The sequence below is a fragment of the Monodelphis domestica genome, chromosome 8 (genome assembly GCF_027887165.1).
Source record: "Monodelphis domestica isolate mMonDom1 chromosome 8, mMonDom1.pri, whole genome shotgun sequence".
Classification (NCBI taxonomy): Eukaryota; Metazoa; Chordata; class Mammalia; order Didelphimorphia; family Didelphidae; genus Monodelphis; species Monodelphis domestica.
In genome coordinates, this window is record NC_077234.1 from 232,604,354 (window position 1) to 232,621,242 (window position 16,889).

The 16,889-nt window shown below is 38.1% G+C and overlaps 1 protein-coding gene across 1 annotated transcript in view; it reads left to right on the plus strand.

Annotated features, from left to right (window-relative positions):
* The first annotated feature begins 1,117 nt into the window (after positions 1-1,117).
* TLR8 (toll like receptor 8) overlaps positions 1,118-16,889 on the plus strand; it is a 28,133-nt gene continuing 12,361 nt past the window's right edge. Inside the window, exon 1 of the mRNA XM_001381056.5 lies at positions 1,118-5,184. The gene's annotated coding sequence lies outside the window, so the exon portion shown is untranslated. The remainder of the gene's footprint in view (positions 5,185-16,889) is intronic.

Below are 16,889 nucleotides of genomic sequence, written 5' to 3' on the forward strand. Positions count from 1 at the left end.
GGTTTTTTTGCCTTTCTATAGTATGTGAAATATAAATGATATCCTGATGGCAATTCATATTTATATAGCTCTCAAGAGTTTACAAAGTGGGGGCAGCTGGGTAGCACAGTGGATTGAGAACCAGTCCTAGAGACGGGAGGTCCTAGGTTCAAATCTGGCCTCAGACACTTCCCAGCTGTGTGACCCTGGGCAAGTCACTTGACCCCCATTGCCTAGCCCTTACCACTCTTCTGCCTTGGAGCCAATACACAGTATTGACTCCAAGACGGAAGGTAAGGGTTTAAAAAAAAAAAGAGTTTACAAAGTATGCAGCCCAAATAGAAGCATTTTATCTTCTCAAAAGAAAAAAATATATAATTGATGAGATTTGTGTGTTCCAGTAGGAGAGCAAATAATGACAATCCAGAAGCATCTGTTTTATGAATCCCTCTCCTTCTCCTTCTCAATATGCCTTCTCCTTAGGCCAGCCAAGAGTAGTCTTGTTTGTGGGTAGGTCAATACTCTGTGCCTCCCACTTCTACCTTGAGTCAAAAAAAAAAAAGGTTTAATTCTCAGCCACTGTTGCTCCCAATGGGGACCAAAGAGTTGTTCACCATGTATTTCCTTCTAGCAAAACCTCTAAATATGGTCAGTATCTAATTTGCTGATCGCATTTCTGCTCATCATCTCTGAGACAAAGCTCCCCAGGCAGATTGCATCCAGCACTGATCCCTTATCTAGGTGGTCACCATCTCTGGTCCCCAGAACTTTTCAAGGGCATTTAGTACACATCATCTTCCCTCTTCATACCTGCAAGTGGGAATGGGAGCAGAACCAGCCTGGGTCTCATGGAACTGCAGAATACAGGGGCTTCCCAATGGAGGTTCTCACAAGCTCTCACATCATGTTCAGCAGTTTCCTTTTTTTTAATTACCTATACCCTCAGCTTTTTCCTCTTATCAGCTATTTCCAAAGCTTCGTAGGCATTAAGTATAATCAAGCAGTCATAAATCTATAGAAAAAAAGTTCCTCATACCTTTCTCAGGGAATAGAGAAAGAATGTACAAATCGCTCTTCTTTCTCTTTTTCCTTCTGTCCTTTATGGGAACAGAGAAGTCCTGTACCTAGAAAGATCCACAAGCCCCAAGGAAGGGGAAACCACTTTCAAGTATCTTCCCAGTTTCTGAAGGACTTGTGATCTACTCAGAGCATTATTTCCCAAACCATTTCATTCCCTGCCTCCTAGTAAATTCCCAGGCACATTGGCCTGGGAGCATGGGAAATTCTACATTCCTGTTGAAAACTGGCACACACAGAATAGGCATTTTTAAAGTGCATAATATTGTACTATGATCATCTGTGAAAACTTGGCTTCTCTTAACAATGCGCAGATCTGGGGCAATTCTGAGACGGGAATTCAATTCTGAGATGGGAAATGCTGTCCACCGCCAGAGAAAGAACTGTTGGAATCATCTTTCATATCAGCATATTTGCAGTTTTATTTTGGGGTTTTGGTTATGTATGAGTGTACTATGACCAATATGGAAGTGGGTTTTGCATGAAAATAAAAAAAATTTAAGTGCATTATTACAATGAAGAAGACTAAAGAAAAAAATTAAAAAGAAGGAAGAACAAGGACCTGGCAGTGTTAAGGGTAGGGCAGTCAAAACTTAGTTTGGGGAAGTTGGTGTTTTTTCCCAGGAACTGGGGGAAGGGAAGAGGGCAAACATTCTTCTTCTATTCCCTACCTCCACCCTAAGTAGTATCTGCTGCCTGACCAACCCAATCCCTCATCAGATCACTGGGAAACCAAGATCCATGGTTACAGCTGTCATATCCTTCTCTTGGGGCATACCTTTGCCCCAGGTCACAGTTTCCCTCACCATATCAACCAGTCTGGTGATCTGTTGTAATATAGACCAGTAAGGAGGGTCACTCCCACCTACACTGGGGAACTGGTAGGAGAGGGAGGAAAAGGGTTGAGAGGATGAGGGGGAGAAGAGATTGATCTCCCCCTCTCTCCCTGCTTGATAAAGACAACCTGGGTTGGTTTTCCTGAGGGAAAGAGTATGTCTCCTCAGAGATCTGGTTTGGGAGAAATGACCCACTGCCTCCCTTCTTGGTCTTATCTGTTGTTGAGAAGTGGGACAGAATTTTCTTCCTCTGGATTATCCCAACACCCATACTCCCATTTTCCCTTTGAGATCTGGGTTCAATTCCCAACCCTAGTCTTAAACTAATCCCCCTCTTTGGGGAGAGGTATGGTTCTCCCCAAATCTTCAGTCCCCTTCTTTGATGTCAGAAAGTAGGCAGACCTGATCTATATAACTCTTTAATGGAGAATCACTCAGGGAAGGGGAAATAGGTGGGCTGGATAAGGAAAGTGGGTGGCAGGAATCCCTAAAATTACAGAATGGCCCCCCAAAATCTTGGGGTCCAGGCTCTAAGCTTTGACCCTTTTTCTGGTCAGCTGCTGGTTATCCCTATTCTTGAGCTAATCTGGTTATTGGCAAAGTTCAGGACATTGGGGAGAGAGACGTGGAGAAAGTCCTTAAAGAGAATTTCCTCAGTAGATGGCTTTTTTTCAAAGTCCGATCTATTATGTTGAATTGAGTTGAGTAACTGATTCCAGGGATCTCTAGGAAGTCGTTGGTGTCCAAAGGGGAACCTCCAGCCTTTTAGACCTTCCTGTCAGGCTCTCAGCTGAAGGAATGATTTGGACCTGGCAGTTTCTCAGTCCTCTCAGTTCCTGTTCCTTTTGGAATCCTCGATCTCTTCAAAGAAATAGCCGCATGGTCTGTTTCTTGCTTCATTGGATCAGATTTCCTTCTTTTGCATCTTCCTCTCTTCTGCAAATTCCTCTCTCTTACACTGTTCTACACAAAACACTGGAGATCAGTGTAAATTGAATGCAAGAATGGACAGTGAGGACAGTTGGTTGATGTTGTACCTCCCCAAACACCAATAATAAATTCAGCCCTACTTCTCCTCCATCTTATCCTCCATTGTGTACACTGGAACTTTCCTCCATTGTTAAGTTCCCATTCATCCTAGATCTTATTCTGTCAGATTCCTTCTATCTTCTGGCACTTCTTGAAATCAAACTTTAAAGTATCAATATCTCTTGGCAGCCTCTCCAAGGCTAGTTGTTCCTTCTTTCACACACACCCCAGGACATAGGGCCAAAAGGAAGATTTGGTATAAGCTTTGATCTTCATTGGCACTTTCAGACTTTCCATTTGCCAACAATACTCAGGGACTATCTCTGCCTCCCCCAAAGTTTACCCATCCTATCTAGATTCTTGCTATGGTAATCTACAAGCCTCCAGGTCACCCTCCTTCCTCCCTGAAGTTTGCTCATGATCTGATTCTCCACCCTAAAGTCTTGTGCTCATCATATCCAATCCTTTCATCTTATAAATGAGCAAACTGAAGAAAACTTAAGTGATACCCTGTGTCAAACAATTAGTATCTGGGCAGAATCTGAATATAAATATTCCTGACTCCAGAACTTTATCCATTACATAATATAGTCTCAGTAAGCTGAGGTCAATTGGCAAGGAGAAAAATGAATAAAGGCTGTCTCAATTAAATTTGTTATGTGTTGCTTTGTATCCACAATGCATGGATCTGGAAAGTATATATTTGGTGTTTCAGTTTATGATATCTGGAAATCAGCTTTGGCTCTAACATAGTTATTTAGCAGTGATGTAAAGTCTCTCATGCAATTGGTTCCAAAGGATATGTTTTTTTTTTTCACCTACTTACTGTGTATGACCAGGGGCAAAACACTAACTTCTTGATGCCCTAGACTCATAGTGGTGAGCCTGGGCACACATGCCAGAGGGGGCACTCAGAATTCTTGCTGTGGGAACACATGTCATTGTCCTAGCACAGAGTTCACCAGAGTTTGTTACTAGAAAGCCAGAGGGACAAGAGACTGGATTTCTCCCCTCCCTCTTCACGTGCATCTGAGGACAGTTCTCACATGACCTGCCTCTCTAAAAGGCTTGCCATCACTCTCCTAGATGTTTTCAATGCCTTTTTCAATGTCTAAGACTTTAAGTCAGAAAGATGACTTGCTGATGTGCATAAACCATAGCCCTGAAGCTGGAAGAGACCTCAGAAGTCATCTAAATCCAACTCCCTAATTTTACAGATAAGGAAACAGAGGCTGAAGGAGGTTATATGACTTGCTTGTATCCATATAAGAGGGAGATTTGAACACTAGCCCACAAATTCACAAATTCTTTCCATTGTAACATGCTGCCTCTACATTGGACAGTTTCCAGATAGGATGTCTTCTGCATCAGTGAATGAAAATAAACCAATTATTAAAGACTAATTTTATTGTATTTGGTTGTAATGGAGGGAAATAAATATTAAACTCTTCTGCCTTTCCCATGGTTAAAAAAAGAGTTAAAAGCAGACATTTATAACGTGAGTTGCTTCCCAATCCTGGCATTCCATAATTCATTATACCAAGATGAACACTGTGTTGTTTAAACTAGAGCTGGGGCTACCTAGACTCTACTTTTCTTACAGTCCTGACAGTTATCAACATACGCTCCAACTGCAGGGAACTTGGAAATTGCTTTTTTTTTTTTATGACTCATTTCTAACAGACTATTGGGAAGTCGGGTTATTTATTTTCTTTATTTTATAGCTGGGAGAAACAGGCCTGGAGAAACAACATGACCTCTCCATGCTCACTCCACAAGCCAGTGGTTTGGATCATTAAAACCTATTGACCGATTCAGGGCTTGGTGATTAGACCACAGAACCACAGGAGCAGGACATCCAATGTCTTGTTTCCTCTTTAAAATTTCTTGTAAAAGGTATTTTCAATCTCATTTATATATTTTTTAAATTATATTCACTATCTTTTAAAAAAGTATCTTTGCAGTTCTGACCAGGGTAAATTCTGGGGAGAGGAGTAATTAAAATGCTTTTAAATCTAGTCCTTCTCGAAGTTTCAATTTTCAGATTTCTTTTTTAGATTTTTTTTGATGACAGTTAAGTAACCTTCACTTTGCTTCTTCCGTTATAAACTTCTGCAAATGACAAAGCAGATTCTGCAAAGAGGCTAATTTCGGGAAGTTCGTTGGTTTATTTTCTCTGTGTCCCTGCATCTTCACGATCCTCATCCACAATCTCCAGGGTATGAAAATATGCAAGAACATCGATGGGGAGAATAAACACACAGTAAGTCTTCTTTTTTCTTCCAACATTTGCCGATATGATATTGTGTTGAATGAAAATATGATTCTGTCATAATACAAACTACCTTGAAGACGCATAGTGATTGCTTAGACACACAGGCTGTCTATCGTAAGGGTGTTCGGAAGAATTAGGTGGTTCTCAGTTCAAATTCTACTTTTATCAAAAGTTCTATTAAAATGTTTTCTTTATTTTATAATGTCAGCTCATGGAAACTTGAGACTAAATTTTGAAACTGAAAATGTGGATAATTGTGTCTAATCAAGGAAGACAGCAAAATTCTTAATAACACTGTATGAGTAAACTGGGAATATTCGAAGAACTATCTCATGTAGGAGGGATTAGACCTGCTCTTGGCCCTACAAGGCAGAACTAAAAACAATGGAGAGGGGGAGGTAGGAAAAGGTAGCTTTAGGATTGAAGTAAGGAAAAATTTTCTCACGTGGCATCTAGTCAAATGTAGAAGTGGAAATAGTATAATCTATATCACCAGGCATCTTCAAAAAAGGCTGGCTGACCAATTATTGGGTCTATTATAGATGGTTTTCTTGAACAGTTCTGGGAAAGGCTAGCTGATTTTTTTTTTTAATAAGCTTTACCTTCCATCTTGGAATCAATATTATGATTGATTCTAAGGCAGAAGAGTGGTAAGGGCTAGGCAATGGGGGACACAGCTAGGAAGTGTCTGAGGTCAGATTTGAACCCAGGCCCTCCCAATTCTGACTCTGGCTCTGAATCCACTGAGCCACCCAGCTGCCTGCTGCTAGCTGAATTCTAAAGTTCTTTCTGATAGAAAAGGAAATAGAATACTTAAACAACTTTATCTCAAAAAAAAAAAAAAGAAATTAAACAAGTGATCAATGAATTCCCTAAGGAAAAAAAAAAAAAACCCAGGACCAAATGGATTCACAAGTGAATTCTACCAAACATTTAAAGAACAATTAATTCCAATACAAAATAGATTTCTTTGGAAAATACCTGAAGAAGGAATTCTACCAAATTCCTTTTATGACACAAATATCACGTTGATACCTAAAATTCTTTCTGATTCTGATTTCTTTTTTTTCTCTACAATCTCAGAATATGTAGTAAGTGAAATTTCACTATAGATAAATAGTATTTAAAGACCACTTCAGAAAGTTGGAGGGAAAGGCTGTAATTACATATTTTAATGGGGAACTTGAAATCAAGTGAGAACTATTTAATTTTTTAAAAAACCATTTAAACTATGAATTTGAGAAAAAGAAAAACATTTTAAAATATATTTCAGATTTAAATGAATGAGCACAATGAGTCTGTATCAGCAATTAGTAAAACTTTGAGATATGTGTTAGTTTTCAGATGATCTTAAAGTCTTTATTTAATATACTAATTTTAAAACCAATGTGCTATGCTCATGAGATGACTATGTTTGTAAAATGAAGTGAAAACCCAGAAATCATCTAGTTGATTAGATCAATATATGCAGGTAACACATATAGTGTATTCTTTTTTGAAACTTATTATCTGGGAGATGGGGAGAGGTTCACATTATTATTTCATCAGGATAAGGAGTCCCTGGAATAAATACTCCTTCCACTATGACAACTTTTCTGCAACTTCTCTTCATGATTCCAAGTCTAGAAATTTCTCCATTTCTCCATTTTATCTCTTGCTGATCAAATAAACTAATAGCTAAATCTCCATTGTTTTTAGTACCATATAAAGCCTGATTTTTATACTCTACTGACACCTGCCCCTCCTTTGATTTATCTCTTCTGGAACTCCCACTAATAAGTTCCATCATCCAAGTGCCCAAACAGATTTACATGCCCCCTAGAATCTTCAGTAATCTATAAAACATATCAAATGTTCCATGAGAAAAATTTGCACATGTTAGAGGTTATGGTAACCATCTGTACCTAGGAGATGCCTAAACATTCAGTTGGGCAACAGTGAAAGGGGGAGTGGCAAGAGAGAAAAGGAGACTCAGACTTTCATTTGATATCATACTGGGATTGTAGAGAATTGAAGAGGTACAGGGGATATGGAAGGTTTTGTAACAGGGAATGGAGGAGTTGCAGGGACAGAGGGAATATGGATGCTGGTGAGGTAAAATGAGAGAGATACCCCCTGCTAAGAGGCTAACTTTGAAAAATGGGGTTCCCAAGAAATGGGCCAACTATGATGGGGGGGGGGATGTCTTCTCTATTGATTGATGTTAAAGATACCCCAGAGCAGGTAAGCATGGACCCTGCTAAGGGACAAGCCTCCTCCCAGACCAAGGTGGACTAGCGAGGGCCCAATAAGAACCATCTATGGTTGAATGGCTGTCCTGAGGTTCAGCTCCCTCTATGTCCCCTGAAATGATAGTCCTCTTATCTGACTGTGGGTTATTTAAATAAAGATGAATTTAATAACAAGTTTGGATTGGGGAGGTATCAGAGAAGAGAGAATTGGGATTTCCCTAGATTGGGTTTGAGTCTCTCTCAGCTTTTGAGCTGAGGCACCTCACAAGCTGGTAGAGGGTTTCTTTTATTCCTGTCTATTCTAATCTATGCTAGTTTTCTTAAGTTCTAAGTCTTAGCAGTAGAAAGCAAGAGTAAGAAAAGGTTCTGACCTTCAGAGCTGGTTGGGCCTGTCTCTTTGGGCTGATGCCCCTAAAGACCAGCCTTATAGTTCAAACTACTCCCCTTAAATCCCTTTGTTCGATGACACGATCACAGGAATCCAGGTAGAACACACAGTTGGGAAATATTCAGGAGCAGAGGTACTTTTATCCAGAGACAGGGAGAGAGGTTCCTTCCAGTCTGAGGGCCAGGAAAGAGAGTCACAAGACCAACTATCACTCTCCAAGTTCCCCTTCCCCCACCAACTCTCATTCTTGTCAATATCTTCTCTCTAATATTCCAACTGCTATTTGTTCCACCTGAGTAGCAGAAAGTCCAAAACTTGCTTCGGTTTTCCTTTCCACAATCGTCCCTTTTTTTGTTGTGACCTTCCCAAGGTCACTTATTTTTATTATACTTACCAGTCTACTAAATCTAATTTCTAACTATTCCCACCAAAATAATAAACTTCACTCAGTTACTCTATCTCCATTCTATACTAATCTTATCTAATCTAAGGAATTCTTTGCGGGAAAGTTTTGGGTAAGAGTAGTTTTGGGGTTTTACCATAAATTCAGTACAATAAATGTTGAACAAAACCATTACAAAGAAATTTGAGTCTTAATACTAATACTACTTTTGCGAAGTTAAACTAATACAAACATTTTTCCTATTTTAATTATCTATAATTAATTGCAAATCATTTTATCTATATGTTTCCATTAAATGCAATTTCAGCATCAGCTTTACAATAAACAATTAAAACTTTACTATCTGCAAATGGAGCTTAAGTCTATTTCTAAGTATAATTAACTGTCTATGCTATGCTTAACTTACTCCTAATACTTTCTGTTGACTTGAGATCTATAAACTGTTTATAATCTTTAGAACAGTCTAATATTTCTGTCTCATATAGTTCTGCTCTTGCTTTTGCTATTAGTATTTGTTCTGTACTTTCTGTTTCTAAAGTATATTCTTTACTTTCTGCTAAATTACTTTTGTCTTGTGCTGAGACATGTTGCAAATTCACTGTTGCTTGGATCTAATCTTTCATGTTCTTTGCTCTTTAAGTTATAATGTCCTAATAACCTTAAGGTTTGTGTATTACAGACTATTGCCAGATCTGTCCCTCCTCCTTTTTTTAATCTTGTCCTACTGTTCCAAAAATTTTTCTCTAATCTCTCTTACATCATTATCTAATTGGATTTCTTCTTCTCGCTGCTCTTTAGTTTTATTTTGTGCTTTTTTTTCTCACACATTCCACAGGAGATAAAAAAGCTAGATATAGGATAAGGAAGAACTGAGTTCAAATCTCACCTCAGATACTATTTGTGTCACCTTAGGCAGGTCACTTAATTTTCCTCAGACTGTTTCTTCATTTATAAAAACCCTATATCCCAGGATTATTGTGAGGACCAAACAAGTAAATATTTATAAAGTTTCTCTGGCAGTTAAAACCTTAAAAGGGCTGATGTTTTATGCTACTTTTTGACTAATCAGGCTTATCATAGGTCCCAATACAGATTGACTACTCTTTCATAAATATAGTCTTAGGATTGCTGAAGAGCATTTGGGAGAGAGGGGGACTGGAAAATGTGTCTTCCTGACACTGAAGCTAGCTCTCCAGCCAATAAACCAGAGCCAGAAGCCTCTCTAAGAACTGCTATGGAAACTGTTAAAGAAAAAAGACAGAAAGAAAAAAGAAAAAAAAGGACAATCCAAATTGGGAAATAATTATGTTTGTAACTTGTAGCAACTATAAAAAATGTGTTTTTAAGGAAGTTATAGGATTTTCTTCCTTTGCATGCATTATTATTTCCTGAAAAAAATGCTTTCCTATACATTCTAATATAGTCCCTAATGTGTTGAAACAAATCTTTGAAATGTTTGGTTATTAAAACATATGCTTCTTTAGTCAATATATAAGCACACTAGTGATTTATAAGACTTCCTTCTGGAGCATATCGGTACAAAAGGCATTTCTTGGGGGTGGTGTCTCTTTCCCTGAACAGTCTTTATAAAATTAAAAATTTTATAGCTAAAAGAATCCCAATGAGCCATTCAGAATCACAAAATCTTAGAGAAGGAAGGAAGGAAGGAAGGAAGGAAGGAAGGAAGGAAGGAAGGAAGGAAGGAAGGAAGGAAGGAAGGAAGGAAGGAAGGAAGGAAGGAAGGAAGGAAGGAAGGAAGGAAGGAAGGAAGGAAGGAAGGAAGGAAGGAAGGAAGGAAAGAAGGAAGGAAGGAAGGAAGGAAGGAAGGAAGGAAGGAAGGAAGGAAGGAAGGAAGGAAGGAAGGAAGGAAGGAAGGAAGGAAGGAAGGAAGGAAGGAAGGAAGGAAGGAAGGAAGGAAGGAAGGAAGGAAGGAAGGAAGGAAGGAAGGAAGGAAGAAAGGAAGGAAGGAAGGAAGGAAGAGAGCAGGAGTGAAGAGATGCAGTGAGGGAAGAATTGAAAGAAGGGAAAGTGAGAGGCCAGAGGGAGGAAGTAAAGGAAAAAAAGAAACCTACTTTTATTAAGTGACTACTATGTGTCAGGTACTGTGCTAAGATTTTACAAATACCACATTTGATCTTCATAACAGCTCTGGGAAAACGATGACATTTTCCTACCATTTTAAAGATGAGGAAATTGAGGCAAACAGGGTTAAGTGACCTGCTTAGGGTCACATAGCTAGGAAGTGCTTGAGGTCAGATTTGGTATTAGCCCTTCCTGACTCCAGGCCCCAAACCTGGATACCTTAGAGTTATCAAATCCAAACCTTACTTGAATGGTAATCCCACTTCTGCTTGAAGATATCCAGGATAGGAAACCCCACAATATCCTGTGGCAAGCCATTACACTTTTGGCAAAGTCTCTATGTATTCTGTGTCTTTCCTCTCTGGTCTTCCTTGTCCCTCTCAGACAATTCAATTCGATTCAACCAATATTTAATATGTAGTTATTACATATGCTGGACAGGTAGGTGATACAGTAAATAGAGCACTGGGAGGAACCAGGAAGACTCATCTTCTTGAGTACAAGTCTGATATCAGATACTAGTCATGTGACCTTGGGCAAGTCATTTAACTTTGCCTCTTTTCCTCATCTATAAAATGAGTTAGAAAAGGAAATAACAAACCACTCCAGTATCTTTGCCAAGAAAACCCCCAAAGGGGTAATGAAGGGTTAGACATATAAATGACTGAGCAACAATAACAAAATTATATATGCTAGGCATTAGGGATACAAAGACAAAAAATAAGTAATCCTTGCCTTGCCTTCAAGGTTTACTAATGATATACAATATGTCCATAAATGAATAGAGGAAGGAAAGGACACTGACTCCAATGGTTCAAGAAAGGAGTCATGCAGAAGGTAGCAACTGAGCTGAATCCCAGATTCTTAACTAGGGAGTCTAAGAGGCAGAGATGAGAAGGAATAAAAGCAGATGTGGAGGAAAGCCTACCTAAAGGCATAGAGACAAGAAAGGGAATATCAATTTCAAGGCATACCAGTATAACTTGACTCTCATATTTTATCACAAGACTTCCTTTTCCTTGTTGTTGATCAGTCATTTTTCAGTCATGTCTGACTCTTCATAACTCCATTTGGGGTTTTCTTGGCAAAGAGACTAGAATAATTTGCCATTTCCTTCTTCAGTTCATTTTATAGATAAGGAGACTGAGGCAAACAGGGTGAGGTGACTTACTCAGGGTCACACCATTAGTAAGTTAGATTAGAAGCTAGATTTGAACTCAGGAAGATGAGTCTTCCTGACTTTAGGTCTGGCACTGAATCTACTATGCTATCCAGATGCCCTAAGTCTTTCCCAACCCTCTTAATTCCAAAGTGTCCTCCTTATTAATTATTTCTTCTATATCCTGTGAATGATTTGCTTGTATATATTTGTTTGCCTGTTATCTCCCCCAAGGACTATCTTTTGCATTTTTGTATCTCCAGGGCTTAGTGTAATGCCTGGTACACAGTAGGTGTTTAATAAATGTTTATTGTTCCCTGATCTATGGGATTTACCTAGATCATTCTGACCCTTAGTATTCCTCAGTTTCTTCTTACAAGCCCTATGAAAGTTCTCTACATTAATTTTGTATTTTCTCATGAGTTTCTTTTTGTTGTTACTTATGTATCTGGAAATATTCACTTGACTCACCAGCCTTCCTTAAACATCTTTTTGTACCTCCTCTTTCCAGTTCTGGTCTAGAATCAAAATAATACTTACATTATTCCCAGAAATATGTATCAGTCTACTACTCCCCAATGGTTCAAATGAACTTCAACTTTCCAAACCAAAATTCTGTTTCTCATCTCAGCACTACTCTGTATATGTATCGTCTTCCCCTATTGCATTTACTGCTGACTAATTGTATGACTTTGGATTTGTTACCTATCTTCTTCGAGTTCAATAACTAAGAGCTTTGTCTTAATGTCTAAATTTCCTTCCAGCTCAAAAATTCTAATTCTAGGGTTCTGTAGAACATGACTTCTTGAAGGAATGGCCTATCTTCATTTTTGCATTTATATCCTCATTCCCCTGAATAGTCCTTGACACATGGTAAATACATAATCAATATTTTTTCATTCATTCATTTACTCTTGGATTAGATTTTTCAGGGTTTTAAATTTTAAAAAATTATTCCAAATGTTTACAAAGTCAAACAGAACACTTCCATATATAAAGAAAAAGAAGATATTACACAAACAAAATCACAGATCTCCTATAAGTTTAACTTACTTTTCTTCATATTTACATAATAGATCCCATCCAATAGTGTCCCAACCCCTACCCACCTTCCCTGCTTCACATAGGGTCATGCCATGAAGGCCAACATATTCATATAAATTAAATCTTTCCTGTTTTATCTTTCTGATCACTTTCTGGAGGTAACTTCTCAGTTTATTCTTCTAGCATTAGTTCTGTGGCTGTATATAATGTTCTCCTGGTTCTACTCATTTCACTATTCATTTAAAAATTAGTTTGTTCATCATCATTTCTTATGGCACAATAGCATTCCAGTTTTTCTTTACACAGCTACAACCTTCATTTAGCTTCTCACCTCTTGTTTTTTCCCCCCACAAGAATCCCAGATCCTCATCATCCCCCTGCCCCCTCCATCACAGAAGTCATCATTTGAGAGACAGATATGCTCATACAAACTATGTCTTTCATGTTTCCACCTTTCAGTTCATTCTCTGTAGGTAACATTCACAATTTATTCTTCAAATATTAAATCTGTAGCTGTGTGTGACATTCATTTCCCTGTTGACTATCCCATGTAGTTTTTTTGTGTGTGTTTTTTTTAAGTTATCCTGCTCATCATTCACAGTAGTATTCCATCACAATCATATACCACAACTTGTTTAGTGTGACAGAGGCTGGCACATGAAGAAAAAGTGCCAGGCTGAAGAGTGTGTGGATCTGATCACCTCAGTGGGTGGGTGGGTGGGGGCTAGGAGATTAGACTCTTGAGGAGGAGAAGATTCTGGATGGAAGAGCAGTTAGTCTCTCAGTTGGGAGAAGCCAAAGAGAGAAGGTTGAATAAAACTTTCTCCTAAGGGTTACCCACTTTTTCCTGCTTGTGACTGAAAATCCTTCCCCCCAACATTTCCCAATTGAAGAGACTCACTGAAGAGAAACTTGAGAAAAGGCAATTTGAATCTCTGTCAGACTTTACCTCAGCTCCTGTTGCCCTGGGTCTGAACTGTGGCCAAGGGGACAGACCTAGGGTCAGCCAACTTGACTTTCTCTCAGGGGGCTCAGGCTGCCAAGGCCTGAGTTCCCCCCAAACTTCAGGAGGGAGGAAAAGGGTTTTAGATAGAGACAGGGACCCCCTTTCCCCCACTTTCCTTTCCCATTCTTTCCCTGCCAGTTATTCCTTTGTATGACCCTGATTGAATTGACATTAAAGAAGTTATCTTTTCCCTAAGCTGTGAATCAAGTGTGAGTGAACAGATCAAGGGAGGACCCTTTGGTCTAGAGTAGTGGAGGGGGGACAAGAGGGACAAGAGCAAATCTGGGAGAGCAGCCATAGCTAAGGAGGGAAGGCAGAAGGGGGAAAATCTTCAAACCCCCTCTCCTCTCTCTGAGCCAACCCTAAGCATCAGCTATCTCCCCTGAACCCCACTTTGAGAAGGGAGGTCTTCACTCTTTTTTCTCTCAATTCTGAAAAACTTAACCCTTTTCGATTACATTAGTCATTCCCTAACTGATAAGCATCTCCTGAATCTCCAGTTCTTTGCCACCACAAAGACAGTTGATATAAATACTTTGGAACATATAGGTTCTTTTCTTCCTTCCCTGATCTCTTTGGGAAACAGATGCAGCAATGAATTGCTGGGTCTAAGGATTGGGTGTAATTCCAAACTACTCTCTTTACCGCTTCTTTACTACTACTTCCCATTGCCAATAGAAGATATAAACAGTAGGTACATTAGGATGAGTATAATACCCTTTCTTCCTTGACCCTTGCTTTCTATCTGACTCTTCAGAAGTTTCTTCAAAGAAACCCAAGGATCAAAGACTGCATGGTGCTATTTTAAGAAAAGCTGTGGGCCTAAAAAAGGGTCACAGAGCTAGGAAGTTTCTGGGGCCAGATTTGGATCCAGGACTTTCTGTCTCTAGGTCTGGCTCTCTCTCCACTGAACCATCTAGCTGCCCCTATAAATTAATGAATTTTGTGGAGCCTTGCTCCAGTTTCTCTTGATTAGTTAATATAGGAACAACAAAATTCACTGATCATAGCACAGGTCCCTCTTGTGAAGCTGTAATAAGGTCTAAGATCATATGATAATAGCTATGCACTAAAGAATCTGCTTCATTTTGGAGGGAGCTGATAGACTCACTTGTGGCCATGGGCCACCTTCTCTAAGGAAGAAACTTTTAGTTGCCTTTGCCCAAAATATGGAAATAGGGACCAGATGAACTTTGCCCCTTCTCCCATCTCTTTTACAGGGTTACTTTCTCATACATACATACTTACTTTCTCTCTTTCCATGCTATTGCCAGCCTACTCCTAAATTTCCAGTGGAATATTTCTCCATCAGTCCTATAGAATGATTTTTGGAGGGGATAAATAAGCAACCTCACTTATCACAAACTGGTCTAGTGACTCCAAGATGAATAGGCATAAAGCAAATGATAATGTAAAAAAATACTCATTTTCCCATAACTGACACTTTTTCATTCCCAAAAATTATCTGGGAAAGGAGAAACATTGGATAAAAGTAGAAAAACAAAAACATTTTCAGATACGTTGTTTTGACAGATGGCATGGTATAACATATTCTTTTTTCGCCAATTCCTATTGCAGTTGGGGTAGTCAGCAACACCTGGAATGGATATGTATAGTGTATAGGGTGAAAGTGTATAGTCTCAAAGACAGATTTCATGAAGTTCCTTTATTTTGTAGTTCCTGTATGTAAAAACAACTGATGTTGCTTCTTTTAACAATGATGTATAGATTTTATGGGAAGGTGATTAAGTGAGGATTTTATTCCCACATTATCATGTAAAAGATTATATTAGCAAGGGGATGGTAAACCCAAGAATACTTTGAAGTTCAATTGATTTTAAAGCTTAATTTTCAAATTTAAATTTTTGAATTAGATTGAATGGAAATTAAAGTTCAAATCACTTTTTGTTGAATTGATTACAAATAAAAATTGAATACTAAGATCTTTCATCTTTCATCCTAGCATCCTATTATATCACTCCAATGTTTTAGTATTAGTACATTAATTAATAAATTAATACTGCAACAACAAAACTTTCAATAATCACCTACACCGTTTACAGACATTTCCTATGAAAGGAAAAAAAAGGAGCTACATGGTTATGGTGTCCTTTTAAGGATACAGATTGACTTGACATAAGCCATGACATACAGGAAATTCCCTTATCTTTGTTTGATCCCAGGCAAGAGTCATAGTTAATAGTCACAAAATACATGGGATATAAAATCAAGTTCAGATAATCAGATGGGGAAGTTTTCTATTCAAAAATAAAATAGCACAGGGGGGAAGCTGAGTCAATAGGATCCTACCTTTACCTAGACCAAGGTCATTCCTACAATTTTTCCATGACATAGATATCCATAGTTCTCAAACTCCATTCCCTTTGGGCAACACATGCATTCCCTTGAATGATGAACTATTGGCTTCATGACAATTTTGATCACACCTGAAATAAAAGCTTAAAATAATATCAAATTACAATTCCATGAGATTGTAAAGGTTCACTGATCAAGGCTTAAATCTAGGGTATTGCCACAACAGTTACCAATGAGTAAATATAAAGATATTTTATTAATAAATTTAATACACATATAAGTTACATATTTAATTTATATCTATTTATCAACAGATAAGGTTTCATAATGAGGCTCAAATAATCCTAGATGAAACTCATTCTTTTTTACTACAAACAGATTTTTACATTTCCCCTCTTGGGCTGAGAGAGGCTCTAAATTAGTACTTCAAAGTTTCATAATGTGGTCAGCAGAGCTAATCAGATGATCTTATGAACTAGCCCAAGCAGGAAATACCTCATAGATGAGAATAACTTTAGAGGATTTTGCTGCTCTTTTCTCCAAATGGTAAGTCATTGTTTTTATTATGTATTTTAGCACAAAATTTGCTTCATTAAATATTTTAAGGCTTTCTAAAGTTTTTATGACATTCTTTTATATAATGTTTGTAACATGCGAGGTCTTTTCTGGTTTTTAAGCCATAATTTAAAGTGTTTCAGAGCCCTGCATCCTGTAATACTTTAAAATGCTTAATATTTTTATCTCTCTGTTATCATTTGAATTTCTTAAATGTATTAGCACAATAATTGGCTAATTTACATCACAGGGCAGTTGTAAGTAGTAAGGCTGAAAATTTTCCCTCTATGAGGCTGAAATTGAAGTAAAGAATGAAATAAACAAACATCGATCTTAAAAAGTCAGTTGATAATGAAGTCGATGTCAATTTAGAAAAGCACTCTTTAAGCAGCAGAGCCATTACCAATGAAATATATTGCCTAATTAAATTCCTAAAGGTCTGAATATTACATTGTTTACCATTTGCACAAGCTAGGCACTATATTAAGCATTTCACAACTATATGATAC